At 36.9% G+C, this 13,180-nt stretch overlaps 1 pseudogene across 1 annotated transcript in view; it reads left to right on the forward strand.

Moving 5' to 3' along the window:
* Positions 1–13,180, forward strand: part of LOC149800501 (DNA-directed RNA polymerase II subunit RPB1-like) — a 271,243-nt pseudogene that overhangs the window by 54,708 nt on the left and 203,355 nt on the right. Inside the window, exon 6 of the transcript XR_016421394.1 lies at positions 5,105–5,325. The product of XR_016421394.1 is annotated as a DNA-directed RNA polymerase II subunit RPB1-like (transcript). The remainder of the gene's footprint in view (positions 1–5,104; positions 5,326–13,180) is intronic.

The raw sequence follows: 13,180 nt of genomic DNA on the forward strand, positions 1-13,180 counted from the left end.
TTTCTCCTTGGCATGAAGTAATGTTGCTGTAGGAGTTTTCTCTGAGTCCATCAGCTTTGAGTGTTGATCCTGGCACTATTTTGAATCCAGAGCCTCTGGGTAGTTTAGTCATCTTTCTTAATACCAGGTCTCAATCTTTTTGTATTAGGAACCATATAATAATCATTGGTTATTCTGTTTGAATCATTACCTGATTTCACCTGATATACTGTTTAGTAAAACAAGTTGTTGATGGCTCCATGAAATTTCAGTGACTTATTGAAAAACTGGTTGACCTTTTCCTCTGTGGTATTCACATCCTCAATTGCAGAGCGGGAATGCCACAAATCAAAATATTTCATTTTCATTTTCATATTTGTGTTTCTATCATTCTTTGCCTCATCTGTCATTTTAGCTTCCAAATTATGTAGATTCTATTTAAGTCTGGTCTTTTTTTTTTATCAAGTCTTGACTCTGTATTGTCAATATAATGTGTGATTGTAATTCAGCCTTGACATTTCAGAAATGCAACAAGGATGGATATAATGTTGAAAACCATATACCAGTATCCGCAAAGATTTGTCATTTTTATTCCTCTTTTGCCTGAACTGATAAGGAGAGATAAAATGAGTGTGTGTGTGTGTTTGATGTGATTTGGATTTTTAACATAGCTTTAACAATATTTCACCCATATTACTATGATGTGTGCAGTGTGGCAGTTCATAGTGATGTCTAGCACTGGGTATTCATGCCAAAGACATGTAGCATCATGTCCCACCCAGTCACATTATCCTGACATCAGGCCAACCAGTCCTAACACTATCCTCTTAATGCTGAGTGCCTAACGAGGCAGCTGCTAGTACCACTCTTAATAAGTGTAAATTGGTATGACTCAGCCAGGGTTTGAACCTGCGACATCCTGAATGCCAGTAAATTTAGAAGTAGTATCCATTACTTTGTTCATTTTGCATCTCATTAGTCGATACATGTATACATGTACCTGTTCCAGCTAAATGTTCAGCAGTTCATTCAGCTCTCAAATAAACAACTATGCTTGAAATACAAAATTCAATTGCTGTTTCTTAAATATTCCCCATTTAGTGTATAATAGCATAAAGACTGTTCTTACCATCTTAAATAACATGAAGGAAAATGAAGCTAAATTAATGAAAAGAGGATATGTTTGAGTCATTCCAATCCACTTGTGTAGACAGACTGGAAGTCCCATGATATTTAAACTTATCTTTTTTTGATCTTGGATTCTTGGATGAATGTGCTATTATGAATAAGAGACTATATATATATATATATATATATATATATATATATATATATATATATATATATATATATATATATATATATATATATATAACCTGCCAAGTTATGTAAGTCAGGTGAATGATATCAGGGCAACTTGGGCCTCTTTTTATGTCAGACACAAAGCAAACAAATCAGTGACCTATATTATGGAAATCTGTGATGTTGTTTATTAGTGGAAAATTGTATGACCTTTCTGGCTGAACTAGTAAATTGTTAGAAATAAATGGAATTATTTCAGGTGTGTATTGTATTAAAGTAGCAGTTGATTCTAAAACTTAATGAGTAATTCCATGCTCTGCCAGAAGGGCAAATATGAGTGCCAGACAAAGAAATAATGTGCAAGTGGCAGAGACGCACTGTCAGAAGAATGTCTTGTAATGACTAAATGAATATATTGTGGTATTTGGTAGCAAATAATAATAATAATAATGAGAACTTTGTATAGCGCCTAATCTTTAGAAGCTCTAAGCGCTTTACATCATTAGACAATACCTATATCATAAAAAACATATATAATGATATGATTACAAAAACAAACACCATAAAATTTAGAAAACAAAAAAACAGGCTGAAAATATTTAAGGTAGGAAACATTATTAGGTCTTTAAGTTTGTTCTTGCAGTCGAAATAAGTGAGTTTCAAGAGCATTCTTGAACGGGATCACTGTGTTTTGTGTCTAAGTTCAGTGGGCAATTCATTCCACGTTGCTGGGCCCTGGTATGCAAAAGAACGCTGTCCATATGACTTTGTTGTCATAATGGGAATAATGAGTATACGATTGTCAGAAGAGAAGCGTAAGTATCTTGCTGGTATGTTGGACTGGAGTCCATCAGTGAAACGTTGCACAGAGAATTTTTTTAAAATCATCTTCATGTGTAGCAAAACCTCTGTACAAAACCAGAATACTAAATCACATACATGTAAATGTAGTGGTTGTAAACACTCTGTACAAACACGAGAATACTAAATCAGATACATTTAAATTGAATAGTGGTTGTAAACACTCTGTACAAACACGAGAATACTAAATCAGATACATTTAAATTGAATAGTGGTTGTAAACACTCTGTACAAACACCAGAATACTAAATCAAATACATTTAAATTGAATAGTGGTTGTAAACACTCTGTACAAACACCAGAATACTAAATCAGATACATTTAAATTGAATAGTGGTTGTAAACACTCTGTACAAACACCAGAATACTAAATCAAATACATTTAAATTGAATAGTGGTTGTAAACACTCTGTACAAACACCAGAATACTAAATCAGATACATTTAAATTGAATAGTGGTTGTAAACACTCTGTACAAACACGAGAATACTAAATCAGATACATTTAAATTGAATAGTGGTTGTAAACACTCTGTACAAACACCAGAATACTAAATCAAATACATTTAAATTGAATAGTGGTTGTAAACACTCTGTACAAACAGGAGAATACTAAATCAAATACATTTAAATTGAATAGTGTTTGTAAACACTCTGTACAAACACCAGAATACTAAATCAGGTACATTTAAATTGAATAGTGGTTGTAAACACTCTGTACAAACACCAGAACACTAAATCAAATACATTTAAATTGAATAGTAGTAGTAAACACTCTGTACAAACATGAGAATACTAAATTAGATACATTTAAATTGAATAGTAGTTGTAAACACTCTGTACAAACATGATAATACTAAATCAGATACATTTAAATTGAATAGTGGTTGTAAACACTCTGTACAAACACCAGAATACTAAATCAAATACATTTAAATTGAATAGTAGTTGTAAACACTCTGTACAAACATGAGAATACTAAATCAGATACATTTAAATTGAATAGTGGTTGTAAACACTCTGTACAAACACCAGAATACTAAATCAGATACATTTAAATTGAATAGTGGTTGTAAACACTCTGTACAAACATGAGAATACTAAATCAGATACATTTAAATTGAATAGTGGTTGAAACGCTCTGTAGAAACACCAAAATACTAAATCAGATACATTTAAATTGAATAGTAGTTGTAAACACTCTGTACAAACAGGAGAATACTAAATCAGATACATTTAAATTGAATAGTGGTTGTAAACACTCTGTACAAACACCAGAATACTAAATCAAATACATTTAAATTGAATAGTGGTTGTAAACACTCTGTACAAAAACCAGAACACCTCGTACAAAAACCAGAACACCTCTGTACAAAAACCAGAATACTAAATCAAATACATTTAAATTGAATAGTGGTTGTAAACACTCCGTACAAAAACCAGAACACCTCGTACAAAAACCAGAATACTAAATCAGATATATTTAAATTGAATAGTGGTTGTAAACACTCTGTACAAACACCAGAATACTAAATCAAATACATTTAAATTGAATAGTGGTTGTAAACACTCTGTACAAAAACCAGAACACCTCTTACAAAAACCAGAACACCTCTGTACAAAAACCAGAATACTAAATCAAATACATTTAAATTGAATAGTGGTTGTAAACACTCTGTACAAAAACCAGAACACCTCGTACAAAAACCAGAACACCTCGTACAAAAACCAGAATACTAAATCAGATACATTTAAATTGAATAGTGGTTGAAAACACTCTGTACAAACACCAGAATACTAAATCAGATACATTTAAATTTAATAGGGGTTGTAAACACTCTGTACAAACACGAGAATACTAAAACAGATACATTTAAATTGAATAGTGGTTGTAAACACTCTGTACAAAAACCAGAATACTAAATCAGATACATTTAAATTGAATAGTGGTTGTAAACACTCTGTACAAACACCAGAATACTAAATCAAATACATTTAAATTGAATAGTGGTTGTAAACACTCTGTACAAAAACCAGAACACCTTGTACAAAAACCAGAACACCTCGTACAAAAACCAGAATACTAAATCAGATACATTTAAGTTGAATAGTGGTTGTAAACACTCTGTACAAACACCAGAATGCTAAATCAGATACATTTAAATTGAATAGTAGTTGTAAACACTCTGTACAAACATGATAATACTAAATCAGATACATTTAAATTGAATAGTGGTTGTAAACACTCTGTACAAAAACCAGAATACTAAATTAGATACATTTAAATTGAATAGTAGTTGTAAACACTCTGTACAAACATGATAATACTAAATCAGATACATTTAAATTGAATAGTGGTTGTAAACACTCTGTACAAAAACCAGAACACCTCGTACAAAAACCAGAACACCTCGTACAAAAACCAGAATACTAAATCAAATACATTTAAATTGAATAGTGGTTGTAAACACTCTGTACAAACACCAGAATACTAAATCAGATACATTTAAATTGAATAGTGGTTGTAAACACTCTGTACAAAAACCAGAACACCTCGTACAAACACCAGAACACCTCATACAATAACCGGAACACCTCGTACAAAAACCAGAACACCTCGTACAAACACCAGAATACTAAATCACATACATTTAAATAGAGTAGTGGTAGTAACACTCATTACAAAAACTGGGAGGCTAAATTATATATATGTAAATATCTAAATACCCAGTGCAAAAACCAGTCGACTAAATCACACATAAATAGAGCAGATCTTTAGGAATCTAAAATCAAGTTATTCAATAAAGCTGAAGTGTTGTGGTTTTTTTTGCAACATGTGAAAATAATAAAAACATGAACATAACCAGTCATTTATGTAACACCTGGTTACTTTCATCATGCTACAGTCCACTTTAGTTTGGTCAAGCATTTTTAATAAAATCATTTGGTTTCTTACTCTACAGGCTGTGCTCAAGTCTGGGAGGCCTTTCAGCTCCATCAAGGAGAGACTCATGGGAAAAGAAGGGCGAGTGCGAGGCAACTTGATGGGAAAGACAGTGGACTTCTGTGCTCGTACTGTCATCACCCCAGATCCCAACCTCAGGATTGACCAAGTTGGTATGCCCAGATCTATTGCACTGAACATGACATTTCCAGAGGTGGTGACTCCATTTAACATCGACAGGTATATTAAATTTTTTATGCTGTTTGAATAATAATAATAGTACAAATAAATCTATTTCAAACAATGATAATAATAATAATAATAATAATAATAATAATAATAATAATAACTGATTCAAACAATAATAATAATAATAAAATAATAACAATAATAATAATAATAAAAATAACTTTTTTTCAAACTTACATCCATTGACAAAAATGAGCAGTTCATGCAATATATAATGAAGAAGGATACTAATACAACAATCCATTAATTGATGAATTCTTATGGCATACAACAATCTGTTAATTGATGAATTCTGATGGCATCCAACAATCTGTTAATTGATGAATTCTGATGGCATGCAACAATCTGTTAATTGATGAATTCTGATGGCATGCAACAATCTGTTAATTGATGAATTCTGATGGCATGCAACAATTCGTTAATTGATGAATTCTGATGGCATGCAACAATCTGTTAATTGATGAATTCTGATGGCATGCAACAATTCATTAATTGATAAATTCTGATGGCATGCAACAATTCGTTAATTGATGAATTCTGATGGCATGCAACAATCTGTTAATTGATGAATTCTGATGGCATGCAACAATCTGTTAAATGATTAATTCTGATGGCATGCAACAATCTGTTAATTGATGAATTCTGATGGCATGCAACAATTGGTTTACTGATGAATTCTGACAGCATGCAACATTCTATTAATTGATGAATTCTGATGGCATGCAACAGTCTGTTAATTGATGAATTCTGATGGCATGCAACAATCTGTTAATTGATGAATTCTGATGGCATGCAACAATTCGTTAATTGATGAATTCTGATGGCATGCAACAATCTGTTAATTGATGAATTCTGATGGCATGCAACAATCTGTTAATTGATGAATTCTGATGGCATGCAACAATTCGTTAATTGATGAATTCTGATGGCATGCAACAGTTCATTAATTGATGAATTCTGACAGCATGCAACAATCTGTTAATTGATGAATTCTGATGGCATGCAACAATCTGTTAATTGATGAATTCTGATGGCATGCAACAATCTGTTAATTGATGAATTCTGATGGCATGCAACAATTCGTTAATTGATGAATTCTGATGGCATGCAACAATCTGTTAACTGATGAATTCTGATGGCATGCAACAATTCGTTAATTGATGAATTCTGATGGCATGCAACAGTTCATTAATTGATGAATTCTGACAGCATGCAACAATCTGTTAATTGATGAATTCTGATGGCATGCAACAGTTCGTTAATTGATGAATTCTGATGGCATGCAACAATTCGTTAATTGATGAATTCTGATGGCACGCAACAATCTGTTAATTGATGAATTCTGATGGCATGCAACAATTCATTAATTGATGAATTCTGATGGCATGCAACAATTCGTTAATTGATGAATTCTGATGGCATCCAACAATCTGTTAATTGATGAATTCTGATGGCATGCAACAATCTGTTAATTGATGAATTCTGATGGCATGCAACAATCTGTTAATTGATGAATTCTGATGGCATGCAACAATTCATTAATTGATAAATTCTGATGGCATGCAACAATTCGTTAATTGATGAATTCTGATGGCATGCAACAATCTGTTAATTGATGAATTCTGATGGCATGCAACAATCTGTTAAATGATTAATTCTGATGGCATGCAACAATTGGTTTACTGATGAATTCTGATGGCACGCAACAATCTGTTAATTGATGAATTCTGATGGCATGCAACAATTCATTAATTGATAAATTCTGATGGCATGCAACAATTCGTTAATTGATGAATTCTGATGGCATGCAACAATCTGTTAATTGATGAATTCTGATGGCATGCAACAATCTGTTAAATGATTAATTCTGATGGCATGCAACAATCTGTTAATTGATGAATTCTGATGGCATGCAACAATTGGTTTACTGATGAATTCTGACAGCATGCAACATTCTATTAATTGATGAATTCTGATGGCATGCAACAGTCTGTTAATTGATGAATTCTGATGGCATGCAACAATCTGTTAATTGATGAATTCTGATGGCATGCAACAATTCGTTAATTGATGAATTCTGATGGCATGCAACAATCTGTTAATTGATGAATTCTGATGGCATGCAACAATCTGTTAATTGATGAATTCTGATGGCATGCAACAATTCGTTAATTGATGAATTCTGATGGCATGCAACAGTTCATTAATTGATGAATTCTGACAGCATGCAACAATCTGTTAATTGATGAATTCTGATGGCATGCAACAATCTGTTAATTGATGAATTCTGATGGCATGCAACAATCTGTTAATTGATGAATTCTGATGGCATGCAACAATCTGTTAATTGATGAATTCTGATGGCATGCAACAATCTGTTAATTGATGAATTCTGATGGCATGCAACAATTCGTTAATTGATGAATTCTGATGGCATGCAACAATTCGTTAATTGATGAATTCTGATGGCATGCAACAGTTCATTAATTGATGAATTCTGACAGCATGCAACAATCTGTTAATTGATGAATTCTGATGGCATGCAACAATCTGTTAATTGATGAATTCTGATGGCATGCAACAATTCGTTAATTGATGAATTCTGATGGCATGCAACAGTTCATTAATTGATGAATTCTGACAGCATGCAACAATCTGTTAATTGATGAATTCTGATGGCATGCAACAGTTCGTTAATTGATGAATTCTGATGGCATGCAACAATTCGTTAATTGATGAATTCTGATGGCACGCAACAATCTGTTAATTGATGAATTCTGATGGCATGCAACAATTCATTAATTGATGAATTCTGATGGCATGCAACAATTCGTTAATTGATGAATTCTGATGGCATCCAACAATCTGTTAATTGATGAATTCTGATGGCATGCAACAATCTGTTAATTGATGAATTCTGATGGCATGCAACAATCTGTTAATTGATGAATTCTGATGGCATGCAACAATCTGTTAATTGATAAATTCTGATGGCATGCAACAATCTGTTAATTGATGAATTATGATGGCATGCAACAATCTGTTAATTGATGAATTCTGATGGCATGCAACAATTCGTTAATTGATGAATTCTGATGGCATGCAACAATTCGTTAATTGATGAATTCTGATGGCATGCAACAATCTGTTAATTGATAAATTCTGATGGCATGCAACAATCTGTTAATTGATAAATTCTGATGGCATGCAACAATCTGTTAATTGATAAATTCTGATGGCATGCAACAATTCATTAATTGATGAATTCTGATGGCATGCAACATTCTGTTAATTGATGAATTCTGATGGCATGCAACAATCTGTTAATTGATGAATTCTGATGGCATGCAACAATTGGTTTACTGATGAATTCTGACAGCATGCAACATTCTATTAATTGATGAATTCTGATGGCATGCAACAGTCTGTTAATTGATGAATTTTGATGGCATGCAACAGTCTGTTAATTGATGAATTCTGATGGCATGCAACAATTGGTTTACTGATGAATTCTGACAGCATGCAACATTCCATTAATTGATGAATTCTGATGGCATGCAACAGTCTGTTAATTGATGAATTCTGATGGCATGCAACAATTGGTTTACTGACGAATTCTGACAGCATGCAACATTCCATTAATTGATGAATTCTGATGGCATGCAACAGTCTGTTAATTGATGAATTCTGATGGCATGCAACAATTGGTTTACTGATGAATTCTGACAGCATGCAACATTCCATTAATTGATGAATTCTGATGGCATGCAACAGTCTGTTAATTGATGAATTCTGATGGCATGCAACAGTTTGTTAATTGATGAATTCTGATGGCATGCAACAATCCATTAATTGATTAATTATGATGGCATGCAGCAATCCGTTAATTGATGAATTCTGATGGCATGGAATGCAAAACACTTCTTTCAAAATTTCTTTATTACTAATAGCAATTTTAATTTGAAATGAATACACTCTCTTTCTAAACAAAACACAAAGGCTATTTACACAAATTGTTTTTTGATGTACCAATTAGAAAGCAAACTAACAGATAAAATGTAGCATTGCTTTCAGTTAGGTTTCTGAATAGGGTCCAGTGATTTATTTGGTCAAAAGCCTTTTCCCTCTGAGAAACATAAATTGGACTACATGGCAAACTGAACTGCATGGATGCTGCCGATGGTTCCCATTTTTTTCTTCGCCATCATTTTTCCCTAAGATGGCCTGTCTGTTTTGTTCAAAAGTGCCAGCGGCCTGGTGAACTGTACGTCGCCAGCTTTCACGGTCAGCAGCTTGTGATGCCCATTGGCAGTGATCGATGCCAGAGGTGGTGAGGGTCTTTTTCAAGGTGTCTTTATATCTCTTTCGAGGTGCCCCTCTATCACGGTGGCCAGTTGACAGCTCACCATACAGTGCAATCTTTGGCAGGCAATGATCCTCCGTCCTGGACATGTGCCCTGCCCAGGGAAGCTGTATCTTCATGAGCGTGGCCTCAATGCTGGTGATGCCTGCTTGTTTGAGGACTTAAGTGTTGGTGATGATGTCACTCCAGTGGATGTTGATGATGGTGTTGAGGCAGCGCTGATGGAAGCGTTCAAGGAGGCGGAGGTGGTGGCTGTAGGTGATCCAGGATTAGGAGGGTGGTCAGTACGACAGCTCTGTAGACGCTGATCTTTGTATCTCTCTTGAGACTAGCGTTGTGCCAGACTCATTTATAGAGTCTGCCAAAGGCACTGTTTGCCTTGGCCAGTCTGTTGTCTGTTTCTTTGTCGATCTTGGCATCAGAGGATATCACATAGTCAAGATAGGTGAATTGGTGGACTACGTTCAGCTCTGCCTGGTCAATGAAGATGCTTGGTGGTTGGTACTCTTTCTTGGGAGCAGGCTGGTGAAGTACCTCAGTTTTATTTAGGTTGACCTCAAGACCAAAAAGCTGGCAAGCTTCTGCAAAACAGGATATTACACGTTGTAAGGCAGCTTCCATGTGGGCAGCAAGATCATCATCGTCTGCAAAGAGAAGTTCTCTGATCAGTTTTTCCAAGGTCTTGGTGTGGGCATGAAGTCGCCTTAAGTTCAAGAGGTTGCCATCAGTCCGAAATCGGATATAGATGCCATCTTTGTCATCAAGGTCTTCTGTTGCTTTTTGGAGCTTCATGCTGAAGAAGATTAAGAACAGTGTGGGGGCTAAAACGCAGCCCTGTTTCATGCCATTTGCAATGGAGAAGGTCTGTGACAGGTCGTTATTGTTTCTGACCTGACCAAGCTGGTCTTCATGTAGTTGGATGACCATGGTAGGAATTTAGGAGAACAGCCAATCTTTTCAAGGATTTTCCACAGTCCATTTCTGCTTACCATATCAAATGCCTGCGTCAGGTCCACAGATGTGATGTGCAGTCCTTTGTTTTGTTCTTTGCATTTTTCCTGGATCTGTCTCAGGACAAACACCATGTCAGTTGTGCCCCTGAAGCCACATTGACTCTCTGGAACATGTTCTTCTGCAATGGTGGGCACCAGTCTGTTCAGCAAAACTCTAGCAAATATTCTGCCTGCAATGGAGAACAGAGTTATCCCATGATAGTTTGAGCAGTCAGACTTTTCCCCCTTGTTTTTGTACAAAGTGATGATGACTGCATCTCAGACATCTTGTGGAAGTTTCCTTCACTCCCAGCAGCAGAGGAAGAACTCATGGAGTTTGGTGTGCAATGCTAGGCCTCCTGTCTTTCATATCTCTGGTGGGATACCATCTTTTCCTGCAGCCTTTCCTGTCTTCATCTGCGCTATGGCTTTTACAGTCTCTTGCAGCCTGGGTGCCTAATCAAGTTCCATCTTTGGTAGCTGTTGTGGGATGCAATCAGTAGCTGCCTCCTGGACTGTACCGCTAGTGCTGAAGAGGGTGTGGAAGTGCTCTGATGAGCGGTTCAGGATAGATTCCCTGTCAGTGAGTAGCTCTTCGCCATCTCTGGGGGGCTCTGTATTTGGAAGGAAGGACCATACACTGATTCCAGCGCTTCATAGAACCCCTTGTAGTCACTGGTGTCAGCTGGGTTCTTTCTACAAGCTTTGTCCACCATTCATTTTTAATGTCTCAGAGACCGCACAGGAGGGAGCTGCAGGTAAGGTGGAAGGCTGCTTTATTCTGTGGACAGGATGGTTGTGCGAGATGGGCTTGGTATGCTGATCTCTTTTTGGCAAGCAGTTCTTGGATTTCTTGGTTGTTTTCATCAAATCGGCCTTTGTTTTTCTTAGTGGTGAATCCAAGGATTTCTTCTGAGTTTTGCAGAATGGCAGCCTTGATGTGATTCCACATCTCTTCTGGAGGTAGGTCTGGCAGAAAATTAAATTTTTCAAGTCTAGACTGCAGGCTCTCTTGAAATTCTGCCTTGACATCTGCACACAAAAGGTCTTGATCTGGAACTTCTTTTCTGGGTACCTCCTTGTTGTCTGGGCCTGGGCTTGAAGTGGAGTCAAGCTTGCATCAAACAAGACAATGATCTTTGTGGAACTCTCCACTGGGCATCACTCTGGTATGATGGACATCTTATAAGACCCTATGATGTACTATGATGTAATCAATTGGATGTCATTGTTTTGATCTTGGATGCATCCAGGTTGTTTTCAGGCTGTCTTTCTGCTGAAATACTGTTTTTGTAATGGTGAGCTGTAATTCAGCGCAAAATTCAAGAAACAGGCGCCCATTGTCATAGCAGCCACCCATACCATGTTTCCCAAGGTCGGCTTTCCAGGCTTCTGAGTCTCGGCCCACTCTGGCATTGAAATCTCCGAGGATGATTATTTTATCGCTCTCTGGGATTCTCTTGATAAATCCTTGGCCATGAAACCAGCTCCTGAAAGTGGTTTTTCAGTTTTTGGTTTTCCTAACCAGTACAGGGTGGATCCAATGCTGAGTTCTCTCAAACTTACCTCCTCTGAAAGGCGGACTTCACTAAGTGCAGCAATGTCAGCATGTCAACAGTAAGGCGAGAGAGTTCGTGTGCAATTAAGGCAGAGCCTCGTTCTGGTCTGTTGCTGTCAGTTGAGTCTAGCATTGTTCTGATGTTCCAACAAGCCAGTTTTATAGTCTTTTGTCACGATGTAAATCAGGTGGGGCATGCCTTCTTTTTTCTGTTAAGTTTCGACTGCATTGGAAGATGCCCATTGGCTGAGGCAGGCCAGCTGGGGGGGGGGTTGGGTTAAGGAGACGAGCTTTGGTTAGGCCACCTTTTCTAGGCCCATCTCTATGCAGAGCAAGCAGTGCTGTCCCTAGAAAAGGCTGCTTGGTCACTCAGGCTGCTGCCAGGTGATTGTGTCGTCTCCAGTTCAACACCAGATGGCCAAAGGCCTGAGTCACTTGCATGCAGGATTGGGACTGCAGCTTCCATTGACATTTCTGCCCCTTTCCCATCGCTGCTGGGCTTGATAGAGTCAAACGTAAACAGTAGACAGTTCCTTTTTGCCTGTGCAATGGAGCTTTTAGGTGGAGTGCAGTCTGCACCCTTTAAACCTAGGGTTTTTCTGCCATGACCCAGCAAACCAGGATGGTGACAGTGAGGTCCGCAGGCCATAGGTTTTATGTCAGTTTCCCTCTTCTAGGCAGATGGCCAACCATGACTGAAGAGATCTGCATTCCCTGCTATTTCAAACCATAGCCGGTCGGCCACAGCCGCAATCCACTAATACATATGGTGCGCCCTGGTCCCGAACACTTGGCCGTTGATCTGTAGAGACCTTCCGCCCTAGCCGGTGACTTCCCTGTAGAAGTTCATACGCCTAGTAATGCAGTGTTAACATCACCCCCTCAATGTTGTTTGGCCCTCCAGCTGTAGCAGTGTACCAGGGTATGCCAGGA

The sequence above is a fragment of the Sinohyriopsis cumingii genome, chromosome 5 (genome assembly GCF_028554795.1).
Source record: "Sinohyriopsis cumingii isolate HCF-2022 chromosome 5, ASM2855479v2, whole genome shotgun sequence".
Taxonomy (NCBI): domain Eukaryota; kingdom Metazoa; phylum Mollusca; class Bivalvia; order Unionida; family Unionidae; genus Sinohyriopsis; species Sinohyriopsis cumingii.